The sequence below is a fragment of the Trichoplusia ni genome, chromosome 8 (assembly GCF_003590095.1).
Source record: "Trichoplusia ni isolate ovarian cell line Hi5 chromosome 8, tn1, whole genome shotgun sequence".
Classification (NCBI taxonomy): Eukaryota; Metazoa; Arthropoda; class Insecta; order Lepidoptera; family Noctuidae; genus Trichoplusia; species Trichoplusia ni.
In genome coordinates, this window is record NC_039485.1 from 6,597,177 (window position 1) to 6,615,358 (window position 18,182).

At 33.9% G+C, this 18,182-nt stretch overlaps 1 long non-coding RNA gene and 1 other non-coding gene across 2 annotated transcripts; both read right to left on the bottom strand.

The window, feature by feature from the left end:
* Window positions 1-339: 339 nt before the first annotated feature.
* Window positions 340-17,141, bottom strand: LOC113496441. Its single transcript, XR_003400815.1, has 2 exons — window positions 17,057-17,141; window positions 340-578 (listed from the first exon to the last, which is right to left on the bottom strand). It is a non-coding gene; the product is annotated as an uncharacterized LOC113496441 (long non-coding RNA).
* Trnae-uuc lies at window positions 14,910-14,981 on the bottom strand. Its single transcript has one exon. It is a non-coding gene; the product is annotated as a tRNA-Glu (tRNA).
* Window positions 17,142-18,182: the final 1,041 nt, after the last annotated feature.

An 18,182-nucleotide genomic window follows, 5' to 3' on the forward strand; every position in this document is an offset into this window, starting at 1 on the left:
CTGCGCCCTGAAAATTGTGCGCGCGCAACCACCACCGGCCATTCCCTACAGAGAACACTATTAAAGATCACTCAACCTCCATTGAGAACGAAGATACGCATCCCTTTCGTTTTAGTATCGAGTGACAAGGACGACTGATCGGTTTTGTAGAGTTTCGATGGGAGGTAATACCCCGGCTTGTGAAGCTAGACGGCATGTTTATTTTTTCAACTTTCAATCTGCATAAATCGTATCAGAGCAGCTAAATCAAATCATAAACCTTTGAATACTGAATATAATTGAATCATGAACTAATTAGGTAATATTTCATCAATAAAATAGGTAGAAATAAAATAGGTATTCCCTGAATATTTTATTTGCGTCACAAATTTTATGACAGAGTAAAAAATAATTTAGGCAATACTTCTTGGAAGTGTCTTCTCGTTTACTCGGCGAATAATTATAATATAGTAATAAATAACATAATAAAGTCATAACACCTCTACCTACTTGCGTTTAAAATGAGCCAAACATGGGTTAAGTATACCTATGTAAAAAGAATCAACAGAAACAATGTTTATACCGCCACTTGTGTATACCTGAAACAAGAAAACAACAAATTAACACTATTCTTAAATAGGATCTTAAACTCTATTCTTAATATTATCTAATTAAGATTAATAGAGAAAGTTACAATAGATTGGGCCTCTACTAATTAAGTACATTATTAGAAACTTATGAACTACTCGTACATACAAAAGTCAGTCGTAGGCAGAGCGAAGGTGGGTTTGACATCCATTTTTCCCAAACAAGTCATTGACCTAATACGACAGGTCAAAGAATAAAATAAGCATTTGGTAGGAACAAACCCAATAATCTTTTATGCGGTGGTTTTCCGGCTTGATTGTTATGTAAAATTTTCCAATGGGTTTCTACCGCGTATCAAGTATTTGCAAATTATCTTTGATTGCAGTGCGGAAGAGAGTCTCACTTGGAAACCGCATATTTTATTTTTCATTGAATAATGTTAAGTTTGATACTTGGTAATTTTGTGAGAAAATTATATGAATCAAATAATTGTGAATATAATGTAGAGTCGTATAAAGGGTGCATAAGGTTTTAGTTATATTCAATTAAGTATTTTTTTAGATGATGTTTTTATTAAAGTAACACAATAATCTGTCTCGATTACGACGTAAATTTCTTATATGTAGATGAAGTAGTTAGATCTTATTGAATTACCTACGAACACAAATAAAATATTTGCTTTGTCAGTTTCGCTTCTGTTTCTGCCCCGTCTAAGATATACATTACTGTTGCTGTATCAACAGTTTACCTAGCTGTACCTGTCTATGCATCTTCAATCACAAATCCGCCTGCCAAGTGATGATTGCCTGTGATTGATTGATTGGATTGGGTCGGCGATGAGGCATTACACGCCTTAGGTCGTTAGATCTGACGATCAGCTTATATGTAAATCTATATACAGATAATTCAACGTTCAATCAAATGTAAAATGATCCTCTGTTTTTGGCATTAGAATCTAGATTGAACACAGATGTTCATTATCTAGACAGCATGTAATATTCCTGTATATTACTACTTCTACTTCGAAGTAATAGAATCTGCGGATATTTCCCGCTTTCCAAATAGTCAAGGAGCCCTGTTATCTTGAACCATCACCTAGTCATATTTACACGCATATTTGAAGCTAACCCAGATCTCGTAAAAACTTTCAAGTTATACCTAGTGTGGGTGTCCTTGAAGGTTACGGGTTTTGTCCCAACCAGGAAGTTAGGTCGATTGCGTGTCTGTAAACATTACCCAACAAAAGGTGCGTGTCTCGTCGTCAGGCGTTCGGCTGAAATGTGTGTGTCTCTACCAATCCAAGCACTGCGTTTTATCGGTCAATCGATAACTCTTTCCTTTTTCATCATTTTAGTTTTAAATAGGGCATTTATTTCATATGTAAATAGCATCCGTATGAAATAAATTTTGGTCTCTACATTCCGCTTAATGCTGACAAAAACAACCTGATATTTAAGGATGACTCATGAAGCTGTGACTATCCTAAGTCAAGCTACTCCTAATATGCAATGTACCCCACTACACCAGCTACTTAAAAAAGTTAATTTGTTGAAAACATTGTCCTTGGTCTAACGGTAGGGAAACCCGTGCATTACTCATTATTGAAAAAAGTAACTCATTTGCTAAGTGTTTCTATTATTATGCATGTATGTTTACATGTTTTTGTGTTACATTTATACATGCACGGACATACCTATGTGAAACATTTTACTATACTGGCCTATTTATTTTAAATGTAGAGCAACTGTAAATTTGAGACCGGAAATCTTAAACAGACATACATTAAAATTGTGAAACCTGCCGATCGTTAATAAACGTCACTACTACTCCTGACTCTATAAGAAATGAACTGTTCACTGTAAGCACCTACCACTAAAAACTTAAACTTTGCTTAGTAGATCAAAATCAACTCCTGCCTTCAAAAACAAGGCCTATCATGAGTCCACAACAAACAATGATCTCACAATTAAATGATTATATTATTGTTTAGATAACACGTTTTGCAATAGATCGCTCGTGCGATCATATCAATCTTAATTACCTACAGATGATAACGATATCGTTATAATCTTTTGATTTCTTTCCAACTTTGTACTCTCACGTCCTCGAAGGCTGTACGGTAATTACGCACATAAAATTTATCAATGAATTGAAAATGACGTTAATTTCCCAATGCGTTTATATACCTGCTCGCTATACCTACGAAAATAAACAGTCCTTGTGAAATGCATAGCTCTATCATAATACCACGCGTACTAATCATTATAATTCGGCTCTTCATTGTTTTAGAAAAGGCATTAGTAAAAATATGCTTTATGAGTATATTTTATTGACGACATACCTAGGATATCATCTAGGATAACCTCTGGGATAATCTTAAACCTTATTTCCTAAAAAAAGTAATATTCTTCGGAAATCGAAAAAAGCTTAAGATATCTTCATAAACGTGTTACCATAGTTTAATTTCCTTGCAGGTGTTAATAAATGATTCTATCCTGCAATCACGAAAAAACTTAAATTGAAATGTATAACTGTCAGAAGTTTATTTTCATAGATTCAAGGGAGTCAACATTTATAGAACTGTCACTTCCATCGTCGTGGCTTTACCACTTTGTACACATAACGCCATCTATAAAGCTTTCCAGAAACTAGCTCCTCGACGTTTTCCCTCGATCACGTAACTTTATCGCTCAACGATAAGCTACGACGTAGCGCTGCAATAAGAAACTACGTAGTGATAAATACTTTATCTGACAGATGGCGCTGTGGTTGCAAACGGTTTAATGAATCTAAAATCACAATTTAGCTAGCTACTTTGACGGGTTCCTACATGAAAGCAGATTGAATGTAATTAATTATTCAATAGTTTAACTAATGACTTATTCGTGATGTGATTTTATACCAATCAGAAAAAAAACAAAGTAAAATTTTAATATGCTAATGACAACAGATCATCAAAAACTTCTCAAGAAATTACTAACTTAGCATGCTTATACGTTGTCATTTGTTTATCCCAGCAAAAAAAGAATATTCAAACACAACATGAATATTACAACGATTGTTTACTACGCACACACAATATTACAGAGCCAAGGCGTAATGACCCGCGAGTGCGGCGTGCTCTCAAACAATGGCAGTTCTTGGATGAGTGCCCTGTAGCCATTCACCCTTCCCATCGCTAATAGCACGAGAAGGGTGAAATCTACCCATTTTCACCCCAAGGTGCATTAGACCGCTCACGTATTTTGGGTTGAAGCTATTATTGTGGTATTTTAATTTGAAATCTGAGTCAGACTGCATTTATTTCGCGTAGATGCGCTCTACCTTTTGCTTCATAACGAAGAATGAAGGTTTTATGGTCAATTTGGGCTCAGTTTAATTGACTATGTATAAGTATATAAAAGTAGGTACCGGAGAAAACGTGCAAGTTCATAATGTTGATGGTTATTTAAAAACTTGTGCAGATTAACGCTACATAAAGAACATAAAATACTTTTAAGTACATAAAAACGATACTCTCGCAATGAACCTTAACTATGTATGTTACTTTTTCATCAGTATATTGGATGATTAGCGCGTAACTATTAAAATGCTAATGCAATGCGGGTAACACTTAACCTATCTATACGTAAAGGTATTTGTAGAGCAAAAAGTATCAAATGCTTTGTGGCTTCACACAATCATCTGTTTTATGTTACTTTATTCTCGAACATGTTCATCATTCTACACTTACAACCACATACAACAGGTAAGTGATGTTCAAAATGTCTCCTTGTCTCTATATTCCACTCAACAATGACAGAAACAAAAAAACATGATACCTAAGCGCGACTTTTGCTATGAGTCGTTTTTATAAAGCTATAACTAAGTTTTTGAAATTATAACTTCTGTCAAACATGCATTACACACACATTTAAATACTATACTGTAAATCACTAGTGAGTTTAATTATGTTATTATGATGAGATCAACATTAGGACAATAGCCACAGCTGTAAATCAAAACATCTTTATAATAACTGACTGCATCATTTATTATGCATACGCTAAATAAAACACAAGGCTTTACGAGTATACGAGACTCAAAATGATTTTGGAAGAACTCTACCAAAACACGTACTTACTAATGAGGAGGGTACATGACTTGAGGTGTTGTCTGAAGAGCTGGTTACCTCACCCTTCCTCGTGAGATATGTGTACCTATCTATATCGTAGGTAGGAATATCCACCTATGACTTGACATTCCACAAGATTGTTAACCATCCAGCATTAATTTGCCTTTCTTTCTCAGAGGGACTGAAAATTTGTATTGTTAGGTTAGGCACTTTCAGGTTTTTGTTTATGGAGAGTAGGTGATATGAATCCAATGGAAAATGTATATGACCTACCACTACCACAAAACTGCCATAACTTGCGGTAAAATTGTGGCAGGTGGCTACCCCGTCTTTGATAGAGTCCGCTGGGCAAATTCATTGGAAGAAATAGTAGTTTCTGTCAACGGATTTTTATGTAATTTTATAACATAGCCTAAATATACAAACAATAACAATTTTCGTGTTTATTGATTGTATTTAATTGCATGCGTAAAACAGTAGCAAGTTTATAAATCATTTAAAAAAACAATACATCAATGAACATAATGTTATTACATCAAACAAAAGTCGTGTTTTTGTGTAAATATTTCCCACAATTGATTAGTCAGTACTAGGATGCATCAATTACGTTAATTGTGCTTCTTTGGACAACTTATCAGTATCAATAAGCAATTTATATTATTAACAATTTCAGTACAAGCAATCACCAATCATTGTGATATTGAAAAACAAATTGTAATTTGTATTTGTTTAATTTACTCTGTGCGTCCTTTAACCACCTATGTATTATATTGTGACGAATGTATGATTAAAGTATCTAATGACACATAAGAAGATTCTGAACTTGAGAGTTAATATAGCGCTATAAGTTTAAGAAACTTAAGGGCTAAGCTTTCACATAAGAAAGAAAACATAATCATAGCGTATAAGTTAAATACCTTAACTAATCTTTCGCATTCATGTTATTGTCAGAGTAATTTTCTTATCTCATATGTGTACACGTTCCCACGGCGGACACAAGAAAAGTAATCAGTATTCTTACATTGTAACAAAGGAGTTTTTCGTCCATACTTCAATTAGAAGCTACCTATATAAGTATGGGCGACTCTACCAAGCTTTTTATTATACTTTCTGCTCCTAAGGTCAAATGGATCTTGTCACGAGATATATGTTAAAACTTGCACTACTTACATTGAGCAGTTACCGAGGCAGATATAACGACGGTGTGAAAATAATTTTATAAAGAAATCGTTCTTCAGAGGGGAAAACGACGTAGAGTCAAATGAGTTGTAGAAAAAGTACCAGTTGAAATGTGTGGTTTAAAAGCTCCATGATTTAAGCGTGTTCCTGGTGATCAAGCTATATTTGAGACGCTTTTACAATAAGATAAATACAAGATAGATACAATAAGATGAATACTATTAATAAACAATGTTGCACTTCATACCCGATTGTATCTTCGTCGCATAAAGATACATTTCCTTTTCTATTTAACAATTATTAACTGTATAAGAATTTTTGAATGATTATATGACTTAGCGTGACACTGAATTCAAAACTATAATTTTCTGAAAATTTATACAATTTAAATACGTCGCATTTATTTTAATGGTTGAAACCCTCATTTAAACGTGATTCAAAATGCTTTATTAGTTACTCGCAGGACCTACCTAGACGTAATAAGTCAGATAACTACTAAACTGACGTGACTGAAAGCACTTCTGTAAACAAACTTGCTATGAACGAACAAAATAGTAACATAACTATAGGAATTTTGTACAGAACTTTCTACTGTTTTATTAGGTATTTTCAAAGATGCTTTTGAACTACACAAACCTAGATAGTTACATTTAGATATTATTATGGTTAGTATGAGATATGTTAGATTTTAACATAGTTTATGCACGTGCAAATAATTAAATAAGAATTGTTTATTTTCCTCTTAAAAACTGTAGATGATTTCATCTGGTCAAAAGTCGAAAGACCGTACGTACTACTTGCGTACTTAACTTATGAAATACTGTAACTATGGTACCACTACTTGTTTAAATACGTATTAACCCAATTATACACAAGAAAATAAACAGTTGATGCAATTAAATGCTTCTGCCGACAACAACTATTAAACCGTTTTTTTACTCCACCTACGCAAAGTACGGCTAATCTTCTAGTAAACTTCATTCAATTAATTAATCACCGCGCAATTACCTCATTCAACAGTCCTAGATCGTCGACAATACGATTACACGATTGTTTATTGTATTATTCAAAAATAAAGACATTTGAAGTTTATCTTTATTCGCCTAGGCGGGTACAAGATGGCCTAGGTTGTAGTGAAATAGCGTGACTTAAAACATCTAAAGGAACTCTGAAATGTAGAGTTAAAGTTTTAGTATTATTTTTCGTGCGCTTTAATCTTCCATTACATATTCATGGTAACAGTATTTGAATATTAAGATGTCTTTGCATTTGTATGTGTCACTCTCAAAATTGCTAGAATTTCCCACTTAGAACATTAATTAATTGAAAATGCTGCAATCGATTTTTGATTGCTCTACTATTAAAATTATATTAATGAATATATGTTATGGCACATTCAATGATAAATTATCTACATTATACTGAAGGGAATATTAAACATAATTTATAATTATAAAACAATTTATGACTCAATGCCACCAATAACAATTTAACAAGCAGTATGATACAATATTGTAGAGAAGTAGAATTTATCTAAAATTAGCACTTTTGGCTGAACATTCACTGCATGCCAAAAAACTAAGAACCACTGAGAGCCAAGGGCCAATGTAGTGCACAAAGTTGTAAACAACTATCATTGATAGTAAATAAATGTTGTTCATATTCTCAACTATCTTGATAAACCATGTCCCAAAGAAACACAGTAAAAAAAACTTAAACCAATGCCACCTATAATCATACGTCTCAAGAAACAGGATAATTCTTGCATTTTGACATTGATATGCAGAATACGTGACCCCTTAATTCTATTTTTAAATTGAAAGTCAATATGCAAAACAATAACAGATGTGTCAGCAACTGACCTTCGTATGTAATGATTAGATTCTAGCGAGTGCGGTTTCTTACATCACCGTTTTAAATATTTACTAGACACGACAAGTCACCGGCCAGTTACGTCAAGTTATGGGTCATCGATGTCGACACACCTCTACAGTCTCTATGTTTTGTTGGCTCTTGATTATCTTATCTATGTAGGATTTAGGTGTATTGCACTCAAATCTGTGAGATGAGCGCTGTAAATTTTCTTAATCTTAGATACGTGCTGCCTTTGTTTGTAAGCAATATTTTGTAGCAACGAACTTAAGTTACAGTGATCTTATAAATTTCCTCATCGTTCCACTAATAGGGACGAGATATGCTTACTTGAAACGAGCTAAGTTCGTCGGAAAATCAGATTAACACAGTGATAATGTTAAATCAAAATAAGCCTTCAGAAATTCATATTATAGCGCAAGGTATTTTCCGTCACGCCAATTTTCTTAGAAACGAGAGAGACCAACTACTTCTTGTCTGTTATTTACAATACTATTGTGTTTATGTTTTAGTAACTGAATGAGTTTTCTAGAAATTTCGTAGCGTCCTTGCTGATATAGTAGATACGTTACATTAGCTCGATTCTCTATAACGTAATTGAATACTCGTAGTGTAGAGTGATGTATGGAACCCTGCGCGTGCGCACCGCTATGCTAATTTGTATGCGGCATCACGCGCCGCGCGCGACACCTCCGGGGCCAAATCTCTTGACTCGCTACTGTATCATACAACTAGTGCAATAATGTTACATTCAAATCTGTATTTGTATACAATTGTTACTTATCCCTAACAAGATAAACGGCATTTATGACGTTTGTGCTCGCATTGTTCAAAAACCGCGGGGTCTGAAACATTTTAAGGCAATAAAAATATAAGCTTGGGTGAAGCGATACAAAAGGACACCGCTTTCTTACTAATAGTAATTTATTTTTGTGGCTCCAGCTTTAATTGGTGGTGCGATCTAATTGGTGAGCAGCACGCAATGTCGCGAATTGTCCTAATCGTTACAATTATATTGACGTAATGGTTAAAATTCGCTCCGTGGGCGACATTTACTGCCTTCATTTAAAACCGATTCAGGCTGAAACGAATGGACTTTATCCAAATAGAGTATTGTTAAATACGAACAATACCATTTTGAGTAACTCAAGCTGCGCTTGGACTGGAACATAAAAACGAAGATATATAAGCAATGAATATGTACCAAATAAATATATCTCTTCTACTACTTAACCCGACCAGCGATTTGTCTATTTTTTTTTAACATTATTTCATTGAGCGTATGCCACACTACAGTGTAACAAATCTTCTTAAAGTTACGTAAGTACATTTTAAAACAAATCTTAAAAACTAAGAGACGTAGGTGGGAAACGACAAGATGCGTTTACGCCAAATTCGTCCGGTAATTTACCAATCACGAATTAAGTTGCCACTAAAAATTGTCCCTTTATGTCGGTTCTAATATTAAACGACTACAAGAACTACACTTTATTTTCATCATAATTATCTTAATAAATCTTATTACAAAAATTATCAAAGTGAACTCTTACATACACAAACAATTGACTGAAAAAGGTTTATAGAATAATATTGGTAATTTGCTCGTAATATCTGAAACTATAATACATTTCGGACGAAAGATATTAAGATAATTCAATAAAACTAAATAATAAACGTAAACGTTTTAACTTCAACATGTTTCAGCTAAATCTATTTTCACGAGCTTTAAATCTATAAGTAATGAGTTCACTGCTCCCGATTGTCCTTTTTAAAAAGCTTTATAAATATGTCATCGTAAAATACCCTATTTTAAAATATAGCTTCGCTTACAATTGGGTATAACTAAAAATACTTATTATACAGTATAGTTGGTTAGAAGAAATGCTCAAACATTTTTTATCTCTTAACCATTCCAAAAAGGAGAACCTCAGTTTGGCATGTATGTACTGTTTGTCTGCGATTATCTCGCGTTTGGATAAACTGATTTTGATACGGTTTTCGTTGCAAACAAAAATATGTGATTTGAAATTTTCTTAAAGACAACCCAATCATAGCTTGGAAACAGTGAAGAAATTGGAGTACATAGTAAAGAAAGCCTAAGAGACTTGGCATATTGTTTGCAGTTCAGAAAGTTGTGTACCAAGTGTATCTTTCAAGACGCTATTGTTTGATTCACAGTTCATTAGTCAGCGGCATTGTAAGTTTCAGGATGAGCTTCGACCGCTCCTAACGAGCCCCGCCCGTTGTCTCGACTAAATTATATCTGGTTTATTAATTTTAAATTTAATCTATCAAACACATGATAATATACATTTATACAATGATTTATGTTGTGTGATGTTTAGACTTGTATGGTATTTTGTCAACAAACAAACAATTAAAAAGGCAGATAAGTTGTATCTGATTTTAAGATAAGATTTCGTTCAGATTAAAGATTTATTTTTGATTTTGATAATTGGCGGTCTACCTTTATAGCACGTTGTGTAGAAGAGTAAATATTATATCCTAAAATCAATGATCACAAAGGGGACAAGTACCCTATGATATGTGTTGCCCTATAAAGCATTTGCTGTAACCAGATGGTTTGTTTCCGGACGTTCGCAGTTCATTAATATTTGTATCTATAGAGTTACAACTGTGTTCTATTATGGTGAGAATAGTTAGAACAGAAGTATCTATTATTTATTACTTTACTGCTAATGGATGTTCCCAGAAGGATTATTGAAATCTTTAGTAACATACGCAAGGGAGTGAAAGGAAATTACCCGAAAAATAAAAGTTTTAAATTCATTCCTAATTTTCTTATAGCGGGTAGAGCTTTGATGTTACGGATATGGTGCATTAAGTAGAGGAAATAAATCTCGATGATCTAAGACGTTCTGACGCCCTGGTAGCGGTAAGTAGCAACAAAATAATAAAACAGATTCCGTGTACACATTTTTGGTCGTACGATACAAATAAAACTGTAATCAATACTCAATTGTATTTTTGCTTTTCAAGCAAAAACGCCTTAAAGTTTAAATTTTAGAAGCTAAACAAATCTATGGTGTTTATGACTATGCTAATACAGTACCTATGTTGTAGTCATTATTTTCTACGCATCTGTGTACGCTCTGTCATATTGCTAAATTCCTAGTTTATTAGGCGATAGACATTTGCCTACATTTGACCTAATTGCTCACTTAACTACCACCGCGTTGTTAGTCACGAACAGAGCACTAAGTACTTTAGATATTTAGAACATTGTTCAACGTTGCTAAACTTTTATTAGGATACTTCTGATGTCTGAATAAATGGAGCTACAAGTTTCTACAGACAAGCAAATATGAGTATATTTATGTACGAGTAATGCCTAAAGTTTTCTGAAGTACAACATCCAATAAATTGTATTGTTAAGTAAAAAATGATTCGATAAAGAAGAATGTTCATAAACAATCGTTGTGTTTATTACGTCAACGTTTCATAGCTGCTTTTGGGCAATCATGTATAGGTGTCTTAAAACAACAGAACATCACTACTAAAGCTGCAAGAGTGGACGTAACACACAGTACGAAATATCACAATGGTAAAATTGATTAGAAAGCAAACCCACAAAAATTAAGTAGTAAGTATATTTAGGTGTTTACGCAACCCATTGTTGTAATTTATCATTTATGAATGAGCTGCAATGCCCTGTTGAACTCGGCAGCTGGGTCCCAAAGACAATGGGTTGTGAACTCAGCATAATACAATAAGTCTTGCGGGCTGCTGACGCCAGAGGGCAAAGACACTCCGCATTATAACACTAACGAGAGTAAGTGAGTTTAATTGTATTTATGGCATTACTTAACACAATAGACGCCGTCGCCCTGCCGGAGCCCGGTCCACACTGATTTAATCAGTAGTTTGTGAGACTGGAATTATAATCTATCACACTTTGTTTGTGTTAACCCGATATTACTTTGTAAGACCACCATTAGACGTCGATATTGACAAGAAAGTTCTTGGTATTACCCATAAGTACTTAAGGAAGCTAGAAGCTTCACAGACATCATAGGAGCAAACATTTGTAAAATTTTGCAACGATTCTAATACAGTACAGTGGTTCATCTAATGATAACTACCATTAAATGATAGTACCTACTATTGATACAGTATATATTACGACCGAGATATGATTATTTGAACATAATGAGACAGATCTAGGTTAGCACAAACAAACATAAATCTACGATATAATCTGACAATAATATTCGAGAATAAATTCGAGATAAGCATTCTGTGGTGATAACAGTTAATAATATAACAATACTTGTAGGAAACACTTCATCAAAAGCCATGGGAAACTGCGTTTGAAGAGGTTAATTAGAATTTTATTGCTTTCCTGGTCATGCCAGCCCTTTGTTAGAGATCTATTTAATTATAAATTTCTTTCACGTAAATCAAGAAAGTTGTATACATTCTAGTTGTTGTCTACGTGGTTTGATTTAAAATCTAATAAAATTAACAAAGAAAACTAATTTGTGACGTAAGAAAGTCAAGAACAATTTTTTTTGTTGCTAACGTAAAAAATGCTTGTAATGACTTGATACGTATCAGCTATATTATTGACCAAAATGTGTTTGCAAACATTTTAACCGATCACTAGGTTAGGATCATTAATCAAATAGACCCAAATACAAAAATCTGCAAATCATTGTTCATCACTTAGGAGCACAGAAGCTAAGTTTTTTCAATGTCAAAATATTGAAAGCAATTTCTATTCCTTTCAAAAATTGGCTGCGTTTTATCATTATTTTGCTAAATCAAGTAATTAAAGCTGCCATAAAGATACACAAATACCGTAATTATGCAAAACAATACGGCTAAAGTTTTGCAAATTTTGCTCTATGCAGATTGCAAATAATAAAGAAATTATTAATATCGCAAAGTGGTCTAATTAAAATTCAGTGATTACTGGTGTAGCACGACATAAGACCTAGCCGCTAGGCGCTGCTGGTGTCAGGTACGAACGAATTCTTCTGGGAAGCGTCACTTCGCCCTTCACACCCCTTGCAAACCCCACACACAATTATCGTGACTGTCAACTATTGTAATCAATATAGCCTAGTTTTAACTTCTTATTGAATCTAGGAACCAATTAGTAGTTCTGGGTTTTGATGAACGGTGAGTTCACCTACGATAAAGTTATGTTGGAGATATTAGAGTTATGTATTTCTCCAAACAAAAAACGTAATTAATACGCTATGAAAGAAAATACCCTACTCACCTTATTTCAGAACTCTTTTATTAAACTTAAAGGAGATTTAAAATTAATTCTCTTTTTTCTCTGACTTTTGAAGTCAAGTATACCTTTACTAAATGCTTTGAAGGATTTCTCATAAAACAACCAAGTATGTTAATACTTACAAAATGTAACCTTTAACCTTCGGTGCTGCAAAACAGAGATCTAGTAGGAAATAGCTAAATGGAATAATGGGAGCACTAGATAAACGGAGTCAAGGCTCCGTGCACTGCAGCAGCAAGGGGAATCGAGATGTGTCAATTTATTGTAAGTATTCTTAGAAATGCCACCTACACCTGGTCTATTTGTAGTGACTCTGACCGGCGGTCATCGCGCCGAATCCGTTAGCTGAACCTAAATGTACGCGCAAAAAATATACCCGTGACCCTTTTTTCTTTTCTCCTTTTCACACTTGACTAATTCAAGGGTTTCTAGATACAATGGCTTTTCTGAAATGATCTATTGTAGTCTGATATTCTATAAATTTTTCTAAAGATAATCACCTAAAAACCTTCATTAATAAACCCAAATAAAAAAATCATGTTAAAATTCTGACTTGGATATCAACAAGTTCCAAGAATCTGAATACAGATATAAAATAATTACCACTGGAATAATGGATTAAGTATCATACTTACATCACGGCATAAAATACCACGATAAGAAGAAAATTTCTGATAAAGTCCAGATAGGAAATGATAATGCACCTAAGGCTGATAATTATTAACATAAGTCGATGCAAGCAGCACGTCAATAATTTATTCAAAATTTGAGTAAATCTTTCTCAAACGAATGAAGTCGCGCAGATGAACTAACGATAAAATATGTACGTCAAAGCATTGTTAGTCACAAGGACATCAAACAAATCAAAAGTGATATCATAATTCTTACTGAACTATCAATAAATCAGAATGTTGACGCAAACTAGGACGATTCTATTTACTCCAATACTTGCTGATTCAAAGATCTAATTGAGGAATGTGTCTCCAAGAAAGTGGATTGACGTTGATATCTCGCCTACGTAATGTGTGATTGCCACCGGGATGAGGCGACTAATTTACAGGTTTATGACCATCAATTTGTGACTTCCTATCTCCTAATGCAAGTAGGTGTCAGAACACAGCTTTTGAAACATGGTACAAAAAAAGTAAAGTTATAAACAAGATACTAATCTAATTCTAATGATAATTGGTACAAAAAACTTATTTGAAAATCCCGGACGTCGATAAATCCCTTTTAAAAAACTATTATAATCATTATCTTCTAATAAGTCGTCTTTAACAAAATAATGATTGATATAAATAATATTTACCGAATCTTCACGCACCTACTACAGTTCCATTTAGATGTTTATTTGAATTGATAGCATCATACCGACAATCATAAATTGTTTTTAACAAAAATAAACTGAGTTCAAAACCAAAAAGGCGGTCATTATCGAAAAGCGAAAAATAAAACCTTTTACTAAAGTTAACAGCTAGGAATTTACGAGTATGTCCGAAGACGGTAGTACGTTGTTCTCTATTTTATCTTGAAAATGTATATTTAAATTGACTATTCAAACATCGACTTCACACGTACAAGGTTTAATGATTTTTCCTCGATTTTATCACCATCACCAGATCCTGCTTTTATTACCAATGGAAAATGACCATTTAAATTAACAAAAATGAGTAAATAAAAACTATCTAAGCATAGAAGTTGCTTTTTATGAGACCAAATGGTAGACCATGCGGACCATGCCCCATCCAACGAAACGAATCATGTCAATCAATAATTTATTTTAGTGCATTAGATAAGATATACCAACAAAAAACATGTAGGTACATGACAAAAAAAGAAACAAAAAATACAAAACGCAATGTTGTCACTTCAAGGAAAGAATTACCAAAAGAGAAAAACAATAAGCAACGATTCCCGTACCGGGAATCGAACCCGAGCCTCCTGGGTGAAAGCCAGGTATCCTAGCCACTAGACCATACGGGAGATACCATATACTACGAAAACATCAACTATATAAAATAATGTTGTATAAGTAAAATGATGTAATCACTCTTTTAAACTCTTTTTATAATCATTTATTTCAATAAAAAATGTTGCCCACTGTGAAATACTTTTTTTTATAAATAACGACTCCCGCAGTCAGGAATTTAATCCCTGAGTCGCGGGGGGTTTTACAAACATACAATTCACATGCACAGGTAGCCAGACTAGACTCAGAACAAGCATTCGTGGATCACACAAATGCTTGTCCTACGCGGGGATCGAACCCGCGACACGTCGCGCACGGTGGATTTAGTGTGGTGACCTCAACCACTCGGCTATCCGTGCAATCAAACTGTGAAATACTGTTTCTATTGTGTATAGCTGTGTTATTTTTTGCGATATGACTGTATAATTTGAGTGCTGGAAACAACAGAATATTACGGAATGTATTTAATTATTTATGTATCACATATTGTAATATTCTTACACGTAATTAAAAAAAAATCTGTAATTTATCATTTAGAATCAGAATACGTATATTTTTCAAAGATACGGGATTAAAATCAATTAAACGTCCAATAGATCTTCGGCATGACTGTTTTTTTAGAAATATAAAATTTATAACAATTTCACTAACTCTACTCGACGAATTCGACTAACTTTTATCGTTTCATTAAGTTTCCTGAACAACTAAACCGCTCCACACAACTTAAGCATCAGCGTCGTTTAGCACTTAGGGCTAGCATTTCAGCCTTTGAAACCACAAAGAAAGTAAAATCTTATATATGTACATCACAATCACCAATAGAACGACTAAATCTGATACGTCATTTGCTAATTATCCACGGGAATATACTAGGGACTTTGCTCAAGGACCATCACGGCATGCGTAGGTAAAGGTTTTATTGCATTTGTTTTATAAAATCAGCATCCTCGGATAAAGACTAATGATTACAAATGAGTTTGTATTTAAAATCACCTCGAATGGCTTCAAATGACTTTAAGCTGATTAAATAAAGTTATGGTTACGATTTAATGAAAACAGGAAAAACGTTTTTAATCTCTTAATTTTTGACGACCTCCGTGGTCGAGTGGCGTACGCACCGGTTTCAAGGTGCCGCTAGCTCTGAGGTCCCGGGTTCGATCCCCGGTCGGGTCAATGTAAAAATTCACATTTCTACATTGTCTCGGGTCTGGGTGTTTGTGGTACCTTCGTTGTATCTGAATTCCATAACACAAGTGCTTTAGCAACTTACTTTGGGTTCAGAACAATGTATGTGATGTTGTCCGCATTGTCCGCATTCTTAATTTTGTTTTGCATATTATAGATATTTATTAAAACGGATCCGTTTTTTTTTATATTAAAAATCGATTTGATACAAAAAGTGGTTTTGTTTGAAGACTCTACTTTTTACATAGGTATGTCGACATCAAAAGTTGTGGAACTGAATCTTAACTATCGAATTAATTGAATACCAATTCGTATGCATTCTATATAAGTTTATTTGTATTTAAGCGGAGCATTGCAATCGGTGACGATTTTAAATACGACGACGTCGATAAAGGTTAAACAGTTTTATTAATCCGAAGTTTTAATATCAAGGAAAGTCGATAATACGTCAAATTATTGATCAGTGACTTTTTTAAATAATGATATTTTTCTATCACTTGATAATAGCCTGTTAAACTTGTTCTATGTATATTTTGGTCATATGTACAGGTTGCCCACCAATGAGCAACAATTTTGCACACAGAAAGTTCAATATGCACAAGACCAAATGTTGGTAATATAGCGAAATTTGAAACTGTACGTGAGCAAGCAGACCCTCGCTACTATTTACAATCCCGACCCCAATAATAAAAAAGGGGGCCGACCAGTCAAACTACTGTAGCCAGAAATTGTACTACGATTTTATGAACACTCGCAGCTCTACTTTTTAATAAAAAGGCCGACATATAAAAGTTGTTCAACTCGTCTGAGTATGTATTGTCTCTTTGCGCATCCTGCTTTACTGTGTTCTAAATGGACCTGAGTTTGTTGTGAAATGTTCCATGTTTTTCTAGTGTGTTTTTACCTGTGTTATGTTTGTCTGCAAGTTTGCTTCCAGCTTCTACGTTTTCTTTGACATCAGCCATTGCAACTTCGTACAGATATGCACCAACACCTGAAATTTAATTGACGAGAAAATGTTTAGGATATTATTATGCATTGTTGTCTCTTATCTAGGTTGGATTAATAAGCAGCGACGTGTATTTCGACGTTGATTATTATTTCATCCGTTACCAAGCGCTTAAACGTAACCTAATTGCCCTATTGGGCTGGGGGAAAGGCTTTTCGCATAACAATTAATATTTAATGAAAATGTCATGTTCTGTATTCGTTTTATGGAATTCTCTTTAAATCATGATTTTAATTTAGGGAACTTAATGATTATTAGGTACATCAACTGTTCTCTTACAAATTCGCGACTCTTCAATATAACTTATCAAGACTCAAAATATGCAGAGTATTTTCAATTTACTGGAATTACAATCAGTAACTGGTTTACGTATCACTATTCATTTTATGTGCGATAATAGTTGTAAAATACTTCTGCATAATCTACACATACAGCCACAACATAATTGGTTTTAACATTGTGTATGAGTGATAAATGTCTGTCTATATGTCGAGAGAATAACAGTCACACCGGCATCATAAAACAATTGACTATCATAATCACTTTGAATATATTTACAACACAATAACATTTACATAATCTATTAAATGGAGCAACGTCTTCATTTTTCGTCAAGTTTAAAAGTGTTTTGGCAAAGGAACTGCTAATTATTTAAAAAGAAAAAAAAAAAAAGTAAAAATAATATGATGTTTCTTGTTTCTCACTTGATAAGAAGTTGTGTACACCGGCACTCTCGTCACCTTATCACTGAGCAATCGGTCACACACGAAACGTAAACACACGAGACACGATGCGCGGTACACGCTCGCCTACGAGATAAACACTGAACACTGCCTTACTCTGTAGCACCTAGGAGTGAGCCCGGAGCGGGGATACCATACTCAAATCATTTTTTCCCATCATCACGCATACATAGCTTTAAATACTTGCGCTTTAAGTGTTTCTTTAATAAATAAATAAATAATATGTGGTTACATTTTTGTAACTCGGAATTTTAAAATTTTCGGGGTTCAAATCAACT